Consider the following 16,597-nt stretch of genomic DNA (forward strand, 5'->3'; position numbering starts at 1 on the left):
TAAACAAGGAATTAGCTAAAAGGTTTAGTGCTAGGGTAATTTTCCTTCCATGACACATAGCCCTATGATGCCTCCTGTGGGAAGTATTTTGTAATAAGGAAGAAAATATTATCTCAAAAATATCAGTGGCTCTTTCTCTTCATGGAAAGAAATTTTCATATTAAGCATGAGAAATTTCCTCCAGAAACACATCGCAACATAATTTTCAAACCACTGCCCAGACTGCCCACAGAAGAAACCAAAATCATACACTTATGTAAAGTCTGTCACCCAGAGGTGTCACATCTCGAGCATTGAAACCCACCATATGGCTTCTCAAGCAAGCCAAGCTCTTGTTGGCATGTATAACAATGTCACCACCCATCCAAACCAGGCCCCCTCCCATGCTGCAAAAGCACTTCTGTAGTCAGCATAGGAGCACAGCAGTTGACTGAATCCTCTCTTTTACTACATTTGTTAGTGTGACAGGTTTTGTAAATCCCACTATGGAGTACAGGAGTAGGACCTCAGTTAACACATAGGTAAATATCCCTTTAATCTCAACAGCTGACCACTCTCTGCTCTCTCTCTCAAACTATTAAGGTTGTCAGTCAGAGTGGGAGAATCAGCTAAGGATAGAAAGCTGAACATCAGGAATAGTTCTTTCACCAGAAATGGTTTCCAGCTGGAGTTTGCACTGAAGACCAGATGAAGGAGAGGTGCTTCATGCATAGATGGTAGAGAATTCAATCCTAAGAAGGAGAAAATGAAGATTGTAGATACCAGAGGGCAGTGGTAAGAACTGACCCATGGAACTGTGTGTGCAAATGGTTGAATGAGGCCTGCTCTGCGCTCAGAACTCAGTGGAGCAAGCAGGCCTATCTCAACCCCCTTGGTATTAGACAGGATAAGGGTGCCCAAGCTAGTGACAGATCCAGAATCAGTGACACTATGAGATGCAGAGGGAGTTATCTGGAGAGCAGTTAAGGTTCAGTGCAAGAACTGAAGGGTGCAGTTACCCAAGCAAGGGGCTGTAGATATGGTCCAACAAGCTAAGATAGAGCAAGTCATGAAGGAAATTTGCAACCTCTCAAATCTCAAGCAAGTCTGACACAAACTGGACATCCCTGTCTCATCAAAGGAGTTTGTAAATGTGGAATTAAGCTGCATTTTTTTCAAAAATATCAGGATGCCAATATTTTTCTCGTATACTGATCAAGCAAGGGTAAATTTAAAATAACATCTAATCCCAGGGCCAGCCACCAATTCATGGCTTCACCTTTGTCTCAGAAGAAGTATGCTGAAACTGAGATACAAACCCTTATGATTAAAATTCTTTTGTACCTTCACTGCCACTGCTGGGGCTTTTCCACAATCTCCCTATATCTGGGACTTAGAATAGGCACTCTGGCTTTTCTTCCTCATTGAAAGGCTTCTGTAGATCTCACACACGTGAGGTATTAAAGGACAAACTGAAAGGTAACTTGATTTTCCCCCAAAATCCCAACATCATTAGGAACTGAAACTGATTCATCTCTCACCCAGCTGGATGCACATTAACAAAGGTCACGATGTCTGGCTTCTATATCACTGAAAGTTATTTAAGTATCATGCACCAAACATTAATGGAATCATTGGAAAACAGAGCAGAAAGAGACCTCAGGAGATCATCCAGTCCAGCCCCCTGGCCAAAGGCAGGATCATTTATTATTATTTTGAAGTTCTTAAGGTATCTTTATTTACACAATCAGTAGGAACAGGTTGCAGAACCCATAACCCGCAAATCAAACCAGGGTCACTTACCTCCTCCCAGAAGTTAACTTATGTCCTTTTGTTTCTTTTGGAAAGAGAAGTGCTAGAGAAAGTTAAGCAGACTATGCAGTGGGTGTATCTACATATGAAATGAATTTGGCACAATAAATTCCAGTGCAGGTCACGCTGGAATTTATTGCTCCTGGGTGCAGTGTCTTCATGTGTACCTGGTACTGTAGCATGTTGAGCGGGGGCGGCATAGTCCCAGAAGGCAGGAGTTTGGGGGGTCAGCCTGCCAGCGCAGAGTTGTTCTGCCCCAGCTCAGCATGCTGTGGAGTGGCTGCCTGGGGCATTAGGGTGTCACAGTGTGGGAACTAGCCAACAGGCAGCCTCACCCTGTAGAACCCTTTTGTCCCAGGCTGCCCCAGTCATCATCTACACCAGTGTTTCCCAACCAGTGTGCTGTGGCAGACTGGTGTACCATTAGGCATGTCCAGGTGTGCTGCGGCATTTTGGGTTAGAGCCACACCCCCTGCCTGGCTGCTGCTGTGCACACAGACAGATAGGGAGCATGGCTCCAGCTCAAAATGTCATTTGGCTGGCTGTGTGCCACCCCCACCCCCCTGCATCCAGTATGCTATGGTGATTTTTTATTTAGGTAAGTGTGCCATGGGGCAAAAAAGGTTGGGAAACACTGATCTACACCTGTGTTACAGCAGAGTAAATAATTCCATGTAACAGGAAATCTTAGCCCTGTTACTAGGAAGCAGAGTGGCCCCTTTAAGACTTGAGTCTTCAGAGCACAGGCTGCCAGCAGAGCAGGGTTTAAAGGCTAAGCCTTGCAGGCTGGTCAGCTGACTGGGACTGTCACATGTCTGTGAGAGAGCCCAGGCCAGAGCTATATAAGCCCTGGTCTGAGCTCGAGCCTAGGCTGAGACAGAGGGTAGACTTTGAAAGGCTCCAAGCAAAGTTGAAGCAGCCCTACAAGTGAGAGGAACTGGCAGTGGGGACTCAGAGATGTGGAGCCCATAGGTAAGAAGGCTAACTACCCCCATTCACTTTTCTTTGTTATAGGCCAGGGACTTACTATTTATGTAGTAGTTTAGTCTGGTGGTTTGTGGTGGAGGCTGAAGGGGAGGTGGAGACCTCATTAGCACCCACAGGGGAGCAGCTACAGGGGGCCAAAGAGCCTGGTGCTACAGGGGGCACAGCTATACAGGGCCAGGGGCCCAAAGCAGATTGATTGAAGTTAGTGTCTCAAAGCCAGGTCCAGCATAGTGGGTCTGAGCTGGAAGGCTTAGCTACATAAAGGGGGGCAGAAGCTGCATTAGCTGAGGCCCCGAACAAAATGTGCAGAAGATGCAGACAACACCTGTGAGGCATGGGGCATGATAAGGGAAGGTCGAAGTAGTGCAAATAGCCTTTAAGGCAGGAGCTCATCACTTCCCGGTGTTTGAGAGCCAAGAATGGGTCTGACAAGCTCTGGGGCAGCTTCCCTTTTAAGAACTCAAGGTAACAACAAGTCATGGCAGATGAGTAAAGGGGAGTCTGTTTCCAGAAGCAAATTGAAATAAGAAAAAAGGACTCTGGGGTGCATCCAGGCATTTTCAAATGCCCCGGTGATGGCACCTTGTTACACTCCATCATAGAATAGTACTTGTGTTGGGCAGTGCTGTCCTATGGTGGAGTTAATTAGTTTACTTGGGCCTAATAGCACTGTTTATGTAGATGGTGATGCTTTACTGCGGAGCTAATTAGTCAACTGCAGTAAGCGTCTCTTGTAGATGCACCCAGTTGGACCAGCCCCTTCTATGCTGTCACTGCACTGGTGGGATTTAAAGCTCTGGTTGCTGCCTGACATATTTTTAGATTAAACAGCAAAAGTACAAATTGCAAGTGTTTCTCCCAAAAAGAAATACTTCTCACTGTGTGCATCTTCATGTGCCATTAAGGTGGAGCAATAAACTCTGGTGCAATTCATGCCAGAGTTAACTGCACCCAGGCACAGCACTTTGGGTTAACTGCACCCAGGCTGGCGGGGGATCTGGGGGGTCAGCCCCAGGTTCCAGATGGCAGCGTCGAGGGGTGGAGGGGCTGGGACACAAGGTGCTGAAGTGCAGGGTTAGGCAGAAGGCAGCCCCTGCACTTCAGCACCCTTGTGCCCCAGCCCACCCCCATCACTGTCTACACTTGTGTTTCAGTGCATGCAAGTACTCTGCTGTAAGATAGTACTGTCAGGGACAGTACCATCTTACAGTGGAGTTTATTGTGTCCTAATACCAGCGCATGTGTAGATGGTGATGCTCTACTGAGGATCTAATTACTCCATTTCTCAGTGAAGCACATGGATAGATGCCACCCAGTAAGCCACAATGCATTGGCTCTGGTGCTGGGATCAGGAAATACTATGACTATGAATGAAGGCTTCTGATAGTGCCATATGGCAGACTGCACAAAACAGATATGGCATGCTGGCTGCACATGTTCAAGGTAAGAAGTGATGAACAAGACCACAGAAGACATGGACAGGGGTGGATCTAGAAGGGTTCCAGTGGAAACCCAGTCCTTTTGGATTGGACCACACCATGAGAACCTCCAAAAACTTATTTTAAGTCCCTAAAGCAGGTGAACCCCTCCCTTTCCCTTGGTGCTCAGAGACCCACCCCCTCCCCATCTCCCTCTGGCCAATCTGCCATTGCTGCTTTCCCTACTGTCCCAGGGGCAGGGGAAGCTCCAGAACCACTTCTGTCCATGAGCTGGGCTGCATGGAGACTGGATTCAAAGTGGGGTGGGGAGAGCAGCAACAGCACAATGGGAGAGTAGTTTCACCTCCCTCCCCAGTCCCCCTAGAGCAGTCACAGGAAGGGAAAACCCCCTCCTCTTCCCCACTGTCTCTCTCTGGTCCCTATCCCCAGCTGAGCTCAGCCCCTGCACAGCCCATCTTCCCCTGATATGGTGGGGAAAGCCACAGCAGCACGTGGGGAGGGGCGGAAGAGGAGGAGGGGAGATGGACCTTCATGCAGGAAAGGGAAAGGAAATTTTAATTTGCTTTAGAGACTTAGAAAAGTCCCTGGAGGATTCCACAGTGTCAGTACTGGTAAGGAGGAGGCTGCTGGGAGCATGGTGGTGCAGATATCCCTGCAATGTGGGGTGCTGCTTCCACACTCCCTTTTAGGAAATTCGGGATCCACCCCTGGACATGAGTACCTGATTGTGCATTAATAGGAATACCATTGTGTGGACTGCCAGGTTTTTCCTGTCTAGTAAGGCTTGAGAAGCAGCTAAGTGCCTCTTTCATGAGGAAAAGACTTAAATACATGTCTCTGAGGTTACCCATTATTTACCCATAACCCACCCCATTTTTATATGCATAGAATGGCAGAAGGTAGGGAAGGGTGGCACCTTGGGAACTGACTGGTTCAGAAGCATAAACTTTTGTAGGAAACAATTTACTTCTTCAGATGACTGCAGCCGTAAGTCATTGCCTATGAAAGGTCATATCTCTCTGAACCATTTAGACTCAAAGGTGCCACCCTGACCTACCTTCTGCCTGACTTCAGACTAACACAACTAACCATCTCTGTGCTTTTTGCATGGAATGAAATGAGCATCCCTGAAAAGGGTTTCAGATTCACAAGGAAGGACTACCCCTAATGTTTACCTTTACATTTACCCCTACAGAGTTTCCTCCGGGCACGCAACCAACTTATGCACTGTGCAGGGCTTCTTCAACCAAGGCTGATGTGGAAACATTGGATCCCAGATATAAAAAATAGAACAGTGGACTCTGGCCTACCCAGGTGTAGCTCTGCATCATCTGCACTGGATGGCCATGTTCCATAAGACAGCATTCTTTCTTCAGCTTCTTGGCTTTTCCTTGCCAGTTGCATTCTCATATATATATCTCTGGACTTGTCAAGAATCATTTGGCAGGTTCTTCCCTGCTCTCCCTCTCTAAATAGGACTGCCACTCAAATTATCAGCTTTCCTTTGGCTGTGCCCAAGTCCTTGTTATCAGCTAGTTTAGCCTACTAGTCCCATCCCGATAGTTGTTCTGCTCTTCTCCCCTCCCCTCCCCCGTTTTCTCCAGTGTATCTGATGTTAACTTATATTTGTTTGGTTTTTATCGTCTCTGGCCCATACTTTCTTTTAGATTTAGTAGCTTACTTTAATCTTCAGACTTAATGCTCTGCCCCGTGAAAGGGCTACTTTAATTCTTATTTAATAGGAAACGTAGGTAACCAAGATGATTCATTCATGAGAATGTGAAAGGTTCTGTTGATAATCTGTCTACCCTTTCCACTTCTTCAGCTCCCCCCTCACAAGAAGACCAAAAGGTAAGTTCAAATCTCTCCTCAGTATGAGGGGGCTGGGTCACCTTGGAGTCACTGTGGCAGGACAGCGTCTTATCATTACACAGCCTACCTGCTCCTCTAGGCACCCAGCTCCTCCTCCTCTGTTCATGTATTTTAATTCCTATTCTAAAAATAAATCATTACTTGGGAAAATCCTTTCAAGTTCACAGCAATAGAGTGAAGTTGGTAGTAAAATACTGCAACTGGGTCCTTGCCAAGGTTTGGAATAATGAGACACAGCAGTGAGGTTCCCCCCCCCCAGCTCTAGAGCTGGAAAATGGTGGAAGGAAAAGCTCCCCTGGGCTGCAGTCCTGTGCAGAAAGCACGGTGTGTCTTTATTACATTCTCAGGGGTGCAGCTCATCTGCTTCAAGTCTGGTCCTTGATGGTAAAGGATTGCTCCTACCTACAGGCCTCACTCCTTCTCAGGATAAGCAGCAAGACTCTTCATGCTAGAAAAGAAAGAATGCTAATGGATCAGGCAGGGAAAAAACACTGCACCTATCACTGAGGTACTGCTGGGGCTGCCTGCAGTAGGCTGCTGCCGAGTCACTCCCAGGGCTTACTTCAGGCAGCAGTGCCACTCATAATTTAAGCACTCTGCCATTTTTTTCCAGGAACAGCAAGACTGGGAACTGATCATCTTTCTCCTAGATATTTACTGAAGGTACATGGGAAACAGCCCTTCAGCCCCAAAAACGACTGTTCTCTCCATTGAGGAACTCAGTGGCCCCTTCAGCCCCAGCAGAGAATCACTGAGACTGGAGCTCTTGAATAATCACCTAAGGACAGCAAATATAAGGTCACTCCTGCTCCAGCCATGACAAGCCTCCACAAGGCAAGTCAAACCCTTGTAGCAATGGATCCTGTTCCAACTGCTTTCTCAGTCCAGCAGCAGCAAAAGAGCATCATTTTTCCTGATCCACGTGCTCTTTCCTACCGCCAGTCATCTGCCTCACTCAGCATACACTTGGATGTACCTTTATTCTGTCCTTGCCAACAAAACTAACTCAACAGGTAAGAAGGTCTGGAGGCTTATTTTGATATGAAGAATGCTAGTCTGCAGAGAATCAAACATGTTCTGTATGGGAGCATATTCACATACAGCAGGGGTGCAGGTTGTAGGCGTGTTGGTCTAAGGACATAGGCAGACAAGGCTCTTTGGGTAACTCTGATATCTTTTATTAGACCAATTAAATAGTTGGGGAAAAAATTCTTAGCAAACTTTTTTGGGTTTAAAAACAGTTCATCAGGCTGAGGAAGCATCTGCAGTTGGTGTGTGCTCTTCCAGAAAGAGCCTATATTCCAGGAAGAGCACGCACCAACTGCAGATGCTTCCTTAGCCTGACGAAGGGTTTTTAAACCCAAAAGCTTGCTAAGAAAAAAACATCCAACTATTTAGTTGGTCTAATAAAAGATATCAGATTTACCCAAAGAATCTTGTCTGCCTATTCACATAAAGAACATTCAGGAGGCATTGATGGAATCGGGCCAGGGGCAGATCCATGCAGGGGAGAGGGGAAGAAATATGTGTTTTATGGGATGATGCACTATACCATCTGCACCCCACTTTTCAAAACCCTAGATCCCCCCCCAAGAGTAGGGCATTGCTTTTTTTCTAGCTTGAGGAGTGTTGCTGCTTATACTAAGAATCAGTGAAAGGCCTGAAGTAGAAACAAGTGAAAGTGAAAGGATGATCTAAGCATAAACCAATGGAATAAGGGTTAGGGACACTTTGAACCAATCCCCTGAAATACTGATTTTGTTCTGGGAAAGATAATCATGTTACAAAGCTGCTTCCAAAATGTTCTGCACCCCACAGACACTGCAGGAGGTTATTTTGGTCAGATCTGACTCGTGAATTATGACGTCTTACAAGGCTCTGTTTTTCTCTCATCCTGGAATTGTGGGGGAGGGAAATGATAAATAAATAACTTAATAATGTATGCACAGTATTAATGCTTCTGATCTCCTTCACATTCTCATAACTCCATTCTACGCTGTATCTAGTGCCCTGTGTATTTCTATATAGCTGCATTAGCTGACCCATGTATATGCATCTCTATGAACTACAGTGATGATTTTCAGCTGTTGTTAAATTGCCAAAGCTGTACTGAACTATGTTAACTTTAGTGGAGCTATGACATTTTACATCAGCTAAAGATATGTCTCCAGGGCATTAAGTGAATGCAAAATGACTTGCCATAGGTGAATATGATTTACCTCTCCAAAACCTGATGATGCAAAGTATACTTCAAAGAATTTATGATCTGGGGGCTCTGTAGGAAACAGTGATTTTTTTTTTTTTTTTTTTTTATGAAAGATACCATGACAGGAATGTTTAAATTCAATAACCTTGATTAGTCAACATTAAATAATGGCTTGGTATAGACCCATTTTTCTTTTTCATACATGTTAATCTGTGTGAATGCAGAATCATAGAAGATATGGCTGGAAGAGGACCTCTCAAGAGGTCATCTAGTCCATGCCCTGCTTAAACTGTATCTACACTAATTTGCTTACATCACTATTTACGTATTGGGGGGGTGGTCTTTTGAAGATAGGTCAGTGAAAACCTAGAATTCAAATTAAAATGTCTTAAGACAGGAGTTCTATATATTAGCCACAGCACTTCCACTTGGGAATGTAGGAATCACCATGCCAGAAAAGATGAATGGGCCCTCCTAGCTCAGTATCCTGTTCCTCTCACATTAGTAAGTAACATAGCCAAGATAGGTGGCTTGTTCCTAATGTCATGGAGCAAATTGGTGGCTTATTCAATGAGGAATGTGCATCGATGACAACATATATTTTACCCTGTGTAATGTAGGAGTGGATGATCTATGAATATCTTTGTCTGTATATACACCTAATCTTTTTTTTTAAACTCCATTAAGCTCTGGGCTTTCATGGTATCTAGTGGAAGGGAGTCCTACAAAATAAAATTACCAGCATGTCATACTTCTTTTAAGTAGCTGATTTTTACACAACACAGAAGTTGTGGAACCCCATCAGAAGTGACAGAAGATGACTCACTGACCACACTTTGGTGCTGAGCCAGCCAGAGAATTGGGGATTTATGATCAGCTCCATGATAACCAAAATTGGACATAGCACATTATTTCCATATTCCTGTAAAGCATCCAAATACTGGCAACTACTGCAGGACACTAAGCAAACCCTACACTTATAGTGAGTTTCAAAAAAATGTCTGAACACTGACATTTCCGAATTACACATTCAAAATGTGCTAAAAAAAGTAATACTAGCAAAGACTACTTGGGAATCAGTGTCGCTTTTTCCCTGAAGAATTTTCTTCTAAATATATTTTTAAAGTAAGCACATCTGATGTGAGAGGAAGTATGGTGTAAATTTTCACAAGAGAATACTGAATTAAGGTGCCTTGGTTTTTAGATATGTATCATGACATGAGACACACCTTGAGCAACTTATCTTTCAGAAAGTGCTGAGTACATGCACTCTGAAAACAAATCCATTTAAGGCACCTCCTGTTGGCAACCCCCAAAATGAGGCAGCTAAAATCACTAGTCTCTTCTGAAACTGCAGAGCTATATATATAAGAATGAGTAGAATTTTAAGTGTAGATGCCTTAAAAGTTAAAAAGAATAACAACAGCTCCAAATAATTAAAACCTTTCTGCTGAGTAGTTTTAGTATATGTAGAAAATCTTATGATGTTTATAAAGTAGCAATTCTTTCTTCATTGTTACAGTATCTTATGAGAATGTGTGAAAAATTATGGTCTGCAGTAATGCTCATTGTAAAGAAGAGGAGCTGTGGGAGAAGCCCCCATGGCTGCCTTGCCTGGCCCCATCCCCCACTCATCCCCAGCCTCCCCGAACTTTAAAAAAAAGGGAAAAAAAGCCCCACACTCACCAGATCTGGAAGCGGCGACTGGGGCCTCTGAGGGCTTGTGGCAGAGCCCCCCTCCTCCCCGCTCTGCCCCACCCCTATGCAGTGTGGGACAGTGGGGTGCAGGGAATGGGGTCAGGCAAGGCAGCTTGGCATCCATGCAGCAGCTGCCCCATAGCGCAGGTGCAGCGCTGCTTGGCAGGGTGCCATGCGCTGTCTGGGAGCTGGGGCATCTCCACGTGTCAGCTGGAGCCCAGCACCATGAGGCCCCAGTTCCTAGACAGCGCACAGTGCCAAGGGGGGGGTGATCCCTGCTGCCTCCTACTTCCCCACGCTGCATGGTGGGGCTCTGCCATGAGCGCCAGAGGCCCCAATCACCACTTCCAGAGCCAAAAAGTACGGGGATTTTTGTTGTTGTTATTTTGGTTTGGTTTTCTAAAGCTCCACAGTCACCAGCTGCAGGAGTGGCAACTGGGGCCTCTGGGCATTCATGGCAGAGCCCCCCCATGCAGCACCCAGGCGGCATTTGTCGCATCATGCAGGTGCAGCAGAGCTTGGCAGGGCACTGGGAGCTGGGGCAGCTCCAGCAGCCAGCCAGAGCCCAACAGCACATGGCCCCAGCTCCCAGACAGTGCGCAGCAGCCTGCGGGAATGCGCTGTACCCATGTCATGGTGCAACTGATGCCAAGCGGGGTGGGGGGGCAATCCCCACTGCTCCCCACTACTCCATGCTGTGCGGGGGGGCGGGCGCTGCCATGAGCACCCTGAGGCCCCAATCACTGCTCCTGCTGCCAGTAAGTACAGAGGTTTTTTGGTTTTTTTTGTTTTTTAAGTGCTGGGACTAGGCTGGGGCTGGGCAGGAGATGGGGCCTGGCAGGGCAGCCATGGGGGCTTCTCCTGCAGCTTCCCCCACCCAGGGAGAGGCCGGCACAGCCGGAGGAGCCGTAAAAGAACCTGCAGCTGCCCGGCTGTGCCGGCCTCTCCCCAGCCGATCCAAATCACCGAATCTCTCTGAATCAGCCCCAGATCTTCTGAAGCTGATTCAGCTGAATTGAATCTTCAAATCAAATCACTGTCCTCCAAATTGGCCGAATCTAAATCCAAATAGAATACTTCCCTATTTGCACAGCCTACTAGTTAGAACTAGAGATTTTAAATCAAATACTTTATTCACCAAAAACTGAAGATTTGAGTAAAATAAATCTATTTGCAGGTTCATGCTGAATTTATTGAAAAGGTGCTTGCCAAACTATTTTTAATTCAATGTCAGAACTTTGTTTTACTGTTTTTAACTCAATGCTTTTATTGAAATAACCTCTTTTCAAAATGGATCTAAATTTAAGTTTTTTTAAATATTACTGTTGTTTTTCCCATTTTCAGTGGGGGGAAAATATTTCCTTTCAGGTAGACTTAAAAGAATTTCTCTTTAAAATTGTAATCCATCTTATACCTGAAAAACTGGTCATTCTCTCAGATCTAATAGTATACTCCCCCCCACACCCTTCCTCAACTCTTGTGGAAGTCTCTCCAGCTCTGTGATCAGGACTCCACTGGGTGGACAGGCTTAGGAACAACAGCTTTCCTTCTACATGCTGGTCTGAAACCTGCAGATCCAGTGATGATCAGTGCAACCTGTGCCTCTACCAGCAGGTGGTGTTTGTGCTCTCATCTAACACTAAATTGCCATTTTATATACTGTTATCAATTGCAGTGCCCCAGTGAACCCTTTCATTTCATTAAGTGAGTGTTTCAGCTGGTGGTAGTGGTTTTAAGATGTGAAAGCACTATTGCCCGAGAAGAAGGGTACTCACCATGGAACTGAAGCAAGGCTCAATGAGCACACGCCATTCCGAGATCTCACTCGCTGCGAACATGCAGACTGACCAGAACGCAGCCCAGCATCTTGCATTGCTTTTGGATGGTGATGCCAAAGCTTCCAGTGCAGATCCTAGGGCTTGAGATATTTCCACAAATACTAAACAGCTGTTGTGAGGGCAGATTAAGTATTCTGAAAGACTGAAAAGAAAGACAAGCCAGGAGCCAGCAGGTAGAGAACTCTTATATAGTTATTGATATGAACTGAGGGGGCTTTTTGATAGGGCTTTCCCTGAAGCACCCTGATCAGACAGGGCCTGCAGTGAAACAGAAGCTGCTTGCGCTTAAACATGGACCAAGGACTGGGGAGACAGCAATAAGCCCACTGGCAGCCATGTGAGAATTCTACATGAAAACTCCATTTATAAGTGATTTAATAGGAAAACTTCATAACTCACAGGTGAAGGAGAAAAACATACTGGAGAAAAGTGTGGATCAGATTTTCACATGTAGAGGCAGGTCTCCTTAAACATATTGGCTCTTAATTTAATCCTCAGGGTGACTCCTTTATAGCTGATGTACTTCAAAATATTACTAGTGATGTGGCTAGAGAAATAGGGTATGCCAAGATGAGAGCTATTCACAAGTGTCCTAGAGGTCAGATGTGAGAGACCATTTTCTGAATTGGTCCTGTGCAAGATTATATTTTCAGGCAGCATGGAAAAAAAAGGCCAGTGGTGGCAGAACTGCCCGAGCAGAAGGGTCACACCTTAGAAAGCGGAATCTGCAGGTGCAATTAGGCCACCACTATCAACTACTAGAACAGCACATGTGAAGAAATACCCAGAGACTTGTTACTATACGTCTATAGACACTGATATCTAGAAGACCACAGTGGTGTGGAATTAAGGATCTAAAAAAGCTTGAGACACAGAAAACAGCCAATGCTAAATGGTTAGAAAACTAGCACTGCAAAAGTTTAATCAGTAACTGTTAATAAACCCTACAGACTACTGGAGGAAGACAACTCCCCTTTGGACTTGGACTCTTTTCACGCAGCTTCCCCCACTCAGGGGGTGCCACACTGTGTTAATAGTGACCAGTATTTCTCGTGTTGGTGTTCTGGCAGTAGATTTAATCTGAGGGTGATCACAAGAACTCTTTGGGTGTTAACAGAACAAATACGTTCCTAGCCAATATTCCAGATAGCCGTTCTGGACATGTGTAGGGTGCGGGTGGGAGCATGGTGACCATTGAGGCATTACAGGCATTAGCGTAACTAGAGGTTGGCAAAAGGGCATCAGCCCCAGATGCCAACTTAGAAAGGGCACCAGAGTTGCCCTCTGTCCCCATGGAGTCTGTGCTCTGGCAGTATCACCAGACCAGGAACTTTAAAAGAGTTCCCAACTGCTATTGCTTTAAGAGCAACAAAGCTGGGTTGGGGAGAGCATGCAGCAGCAACAGCTCAGCCAGGACTGTTTAGAAGTTCCCAGTGTTGGTAAAGCTACTGCTTCTGCCCCCACCCCAAATCATGGACACATGCCCTGCACCTACCCTCTGCACTCAAAACCATATGTCCCCCTAGTCACCTCTCCCCCCACACACACATACACACACTCTTCCTCAGATTGCCCCAGGTGCCATCTTGGCTTGTCATGCCCCCACCTAAAGGTGCCTGAATCAATTGACAGAGGTAAATTGTAATAAACTTGTGGTGAAACCATGTCATCATGCAATAATATCCCTACAGAGAAGAACTGTTGCAGTGAATCTATAAGGATTCTTTGGCATCACAAACATCCAGGCAGGATTACTGGTTTCCAAAACTCTGTTTTAGACTAAATAAAGAATGACCTCTGGGAAAGAGCAATTGCTGTACTTTCTTGCATACAACATGCCCTGGAATATAATATGCACTTCATTTTTCAAAGGTGGAACCAAAGAAAAAGAACAGATTTTTATGGCTGCAAAAAACAGGGACAGAACCTAATCGTCATCTGACTCACCCTCCCTTTACTGCTTAACTGAAGCTGAAACTCTAGCTGCTGAAGACTGGTCTGCATGGGTGGATCTATGATTCGGAAAGAGCTAAGGAGTCTCCAGAACTGTGAAACAGGAGGACAGAGACCAAAAGCAGCTAGCAGACACCAACATTTCCCTAAGAAAACTTGGTTTGTATATTGAAACATCAAAGCCATTAAAATAGAGAAATGATCATTAACACCTGTAGAGTGAAGACAATGAGCCATTCAAGTCAATTGACTCTCTCAGCTGCCTGAATAGTAATGCCATAGCTGCTGCAAAGCAAAGCAGGAATCAAAGTAAGATGTTTCTATCCCAGATGGAAGATTAGTTTCCCTCCTTACTATATGCACCCCAATTTTGGGGGGCTGATCTTTGGATAAAAAGGTGTGTGTTGCAAGCAGGAAAATAAAGTAATAGAACTGACCAGAAGGCGCACCTAGAGAAAAATCAGATTATGGGAAGAGTGCCCACTGCAGCTGGTGTCTCAAAGCTACTCACAGAGACCAGTGTTAGGGTTATGAAGGCATCCGGTCAGCAAAAGAGCTGGGGCTTGACTTAAACTTAATCAGAGAAGGAAAAGAAAGTTAGTGATTAAAGCAGTTGTTCTTATGGTACACTAACATGTTCTGCAAGGATAATGAGGAGCTTGGGAGATGTGATACAGTGAAGCACTGGATTGTGCATAAACTAGGAAGTGTTCTCCCATGTCAAATGTTCCTGGAATATCAAGTAGCAAAGAAAAAGAAGCTAAATTGGGTGGTGGAGACTGGTCCTATGGTGCAATCGAGCTCACTTTGGACATCCATAACTGTCCAACTGTTAGAAAGCCTGCAAGAAAACACACGCTATGGCAGGGGTGGGCAAAATGCGGCCCATGGGCCAGATGCAGCCCGCCAGGCCATTCCATATGGCCTGTGGGACCCCTAAAAAATTTGGAAAATTAATACTTATCTGCCCCTGGCTGTCTGACATGTGCCCTTCGATGGCTTGCCAAAACTCAGTAAGTGGCCCTCCGCCAAAAATAATTGCCTGCCCCTGTGCTATGGTATAAGCTTTGACTACAGGAAAGTTAAGTCGCTGATAGTTCAGAATAGCTGTTAGTTTTTTAAAAATTAACAACAAATAAAGAGTAATAACTAGTAATATTGCAGATACCTGGATAAAATGTTAATAGCAACATATATTAGTAGTTTTGAATTGTTACTTGGATACCATCAAATTATGGCACTGAAAGATCAAGCTGGTCATGTGGTCCCCTGCAGACTAGTAAGCAACTGCAGGATATCTTTTGGTGTCACACATACACTGGGCATATTCCAGCAAGTAGTAAATAATCTTGCCCAAGTTTTGAGAACTGAGGACATCCTTAAGTATTTAGAAGGCTTCATTTCAGGGGCAACACGTAGAGGGTGCATGCAGGTGCACATGTACCCTTTGCGCATGGCAGTGCACCCCTTACAAAAAGGCGCCGCCGACACTGTTGGCAGCGCCTACAGGCAGTCACCACTCACCATGGTCTGTAGGTGGTCTATGATCACCCCTGGCTGCTGCCACTGCTGCTGGCAGCACCTGCGGGTGGCTGCTAACCCATGGCCAGTGCTCACCAGCCCTCCCCTCCCTGCCACTGACAGTGCCGGTGGCGTCTGCGAGAGCTCCCCACTCACCACTGCCCTGTTCCTGTTGCTGCCATGTCCCCCCAGCCACTGGGGGCACGTGCTGTTCATACTTCATTTATTTCCATAAAATGTGTCAGGAGCAGATGGGAGGAATGGAAAGGACTGTAAAGCTGTTGAAGGAACCAGAGTTTAAACTTGACATTTCCCCAGTTGTAAGGAATTCACTCACCTTCCTGAAAAACACAAGGCAGAATTCTATTATGTTTTATGTGCCTAAATGGCACTTATACTCAGGTTGCAGTTCTATTACCCATGCAGGTAAGTGTCTATATGCATCCTAAGCATGCTCAGGAGGCTGTGCATTATCCAGACACCTACACATCTATTTACACATATAACTAGGCATGAATCCTGGAGACAAACGGAAGAAGGATCTCCTTGTGTTTTAATCCTGCCAATGGAGTAGTTGGGGTACTTGTCTAAGAATCAGGAGATGCATATTGTAGGTCCCACCAACCCAGAAGGCATTTGAATCTGTATCTTGCAAGCAGAAGCAATGCATAGCGGGTGCACATGGGTGCATGTGCACCCCCTACACGTGGCAGTGCACTCCCTGCAAAAAGGCACCACATTCAGTTGCCACTTGCCACCCCACCGCTGGCACTGCTGGCAGCATCTGTGGGCGGTCCCTGATCGCCTCTGTGCACTGCCACCCCCTGCCAACAGCTCCAGCAGCGTCTTCCCACCACTGGGCTCCCACCAGCGCAACCATGCCCCACCAGCTGCCAGGGCAGGTGCCATTCATGCTCTCAGGCTTCCCAGCAGAGTGCTTTAACAGGTTAGTGGTGGCCAGCTGCTTCAAAAGGATAAAAAGGACGGAGAATAGTTAGGATGTTTCCGCGCAGCCACATACCTACTAGACCAGCACGTAGTCTGCTGAACATGCACAGTAGCCATGCAGATGCTTATGTACCCGTACTGCACAGGTAAAAGAATCAGGAACTGTGTATAAGTGCCAAAAATGGCACTGATGCAGCTCGGTAAATGCTATTTAGGTGCAGAAATGGTTATAGAATTTGAAGCTATTGTGAGATAGGTTGGAACATCAGCCCCAAGTACCTATAAAGAGACTGGAAAGTTCAACAAACCACCAAAAGAAGGTACAGCAGTTTGTAAGCTTCTAC

General features: G+C 45.7%; 2 long non-coding RNA genes across 2 annotated transcripts in view; one reads left to right on the forward strand and one right to left on the reverse strand.

Moving 5' to 3' along the window:
• The window catches only part of LOC109309903, a 40,737-nt gene extending 27,764 nt beyond the window's left edge, over positions 1-12,973 (reverse strand). The window contains exon 1 of the long non-coding RNA XR_002101075.1: positions 11,769-12,973. This is a non-coding gene — a long non-coding RNA (uncharacterized LOC109309903). The remainder of the gene's footprint in view (positions 1-11,768) is intronic.
• LOC109309904 lies at positions 2,501-7,228 on the forward strand. The gene is made up of 3 exons (XR_002101076.1): positions 2,501-2,763; positions 6,043-6,068; positions 6,703-7,228. It is a non-coding gene; the product is annotated as an uncharacterized LOC109309904 (long non-coding RNA).
• Positions 12,974-16,597: the final 3,624 nt, after the last annotated feature.

The sequence above is a fragment of the Crocodylus porosus genome, unplaced genomic scaffold (genome assembly GCF_001723895.1).
Source record: "Crocodylus porosus isolate Cpor-Errol unplaced genomic scaffold, CroPor_comp1, whole genome shotgun sequence".
Classification (NCBI taxonomy): Eukaryota; Metazoa; Chordata; order Crocodylia; family Crocodylidae; genus Crocodylus; species Crocodylus porosus.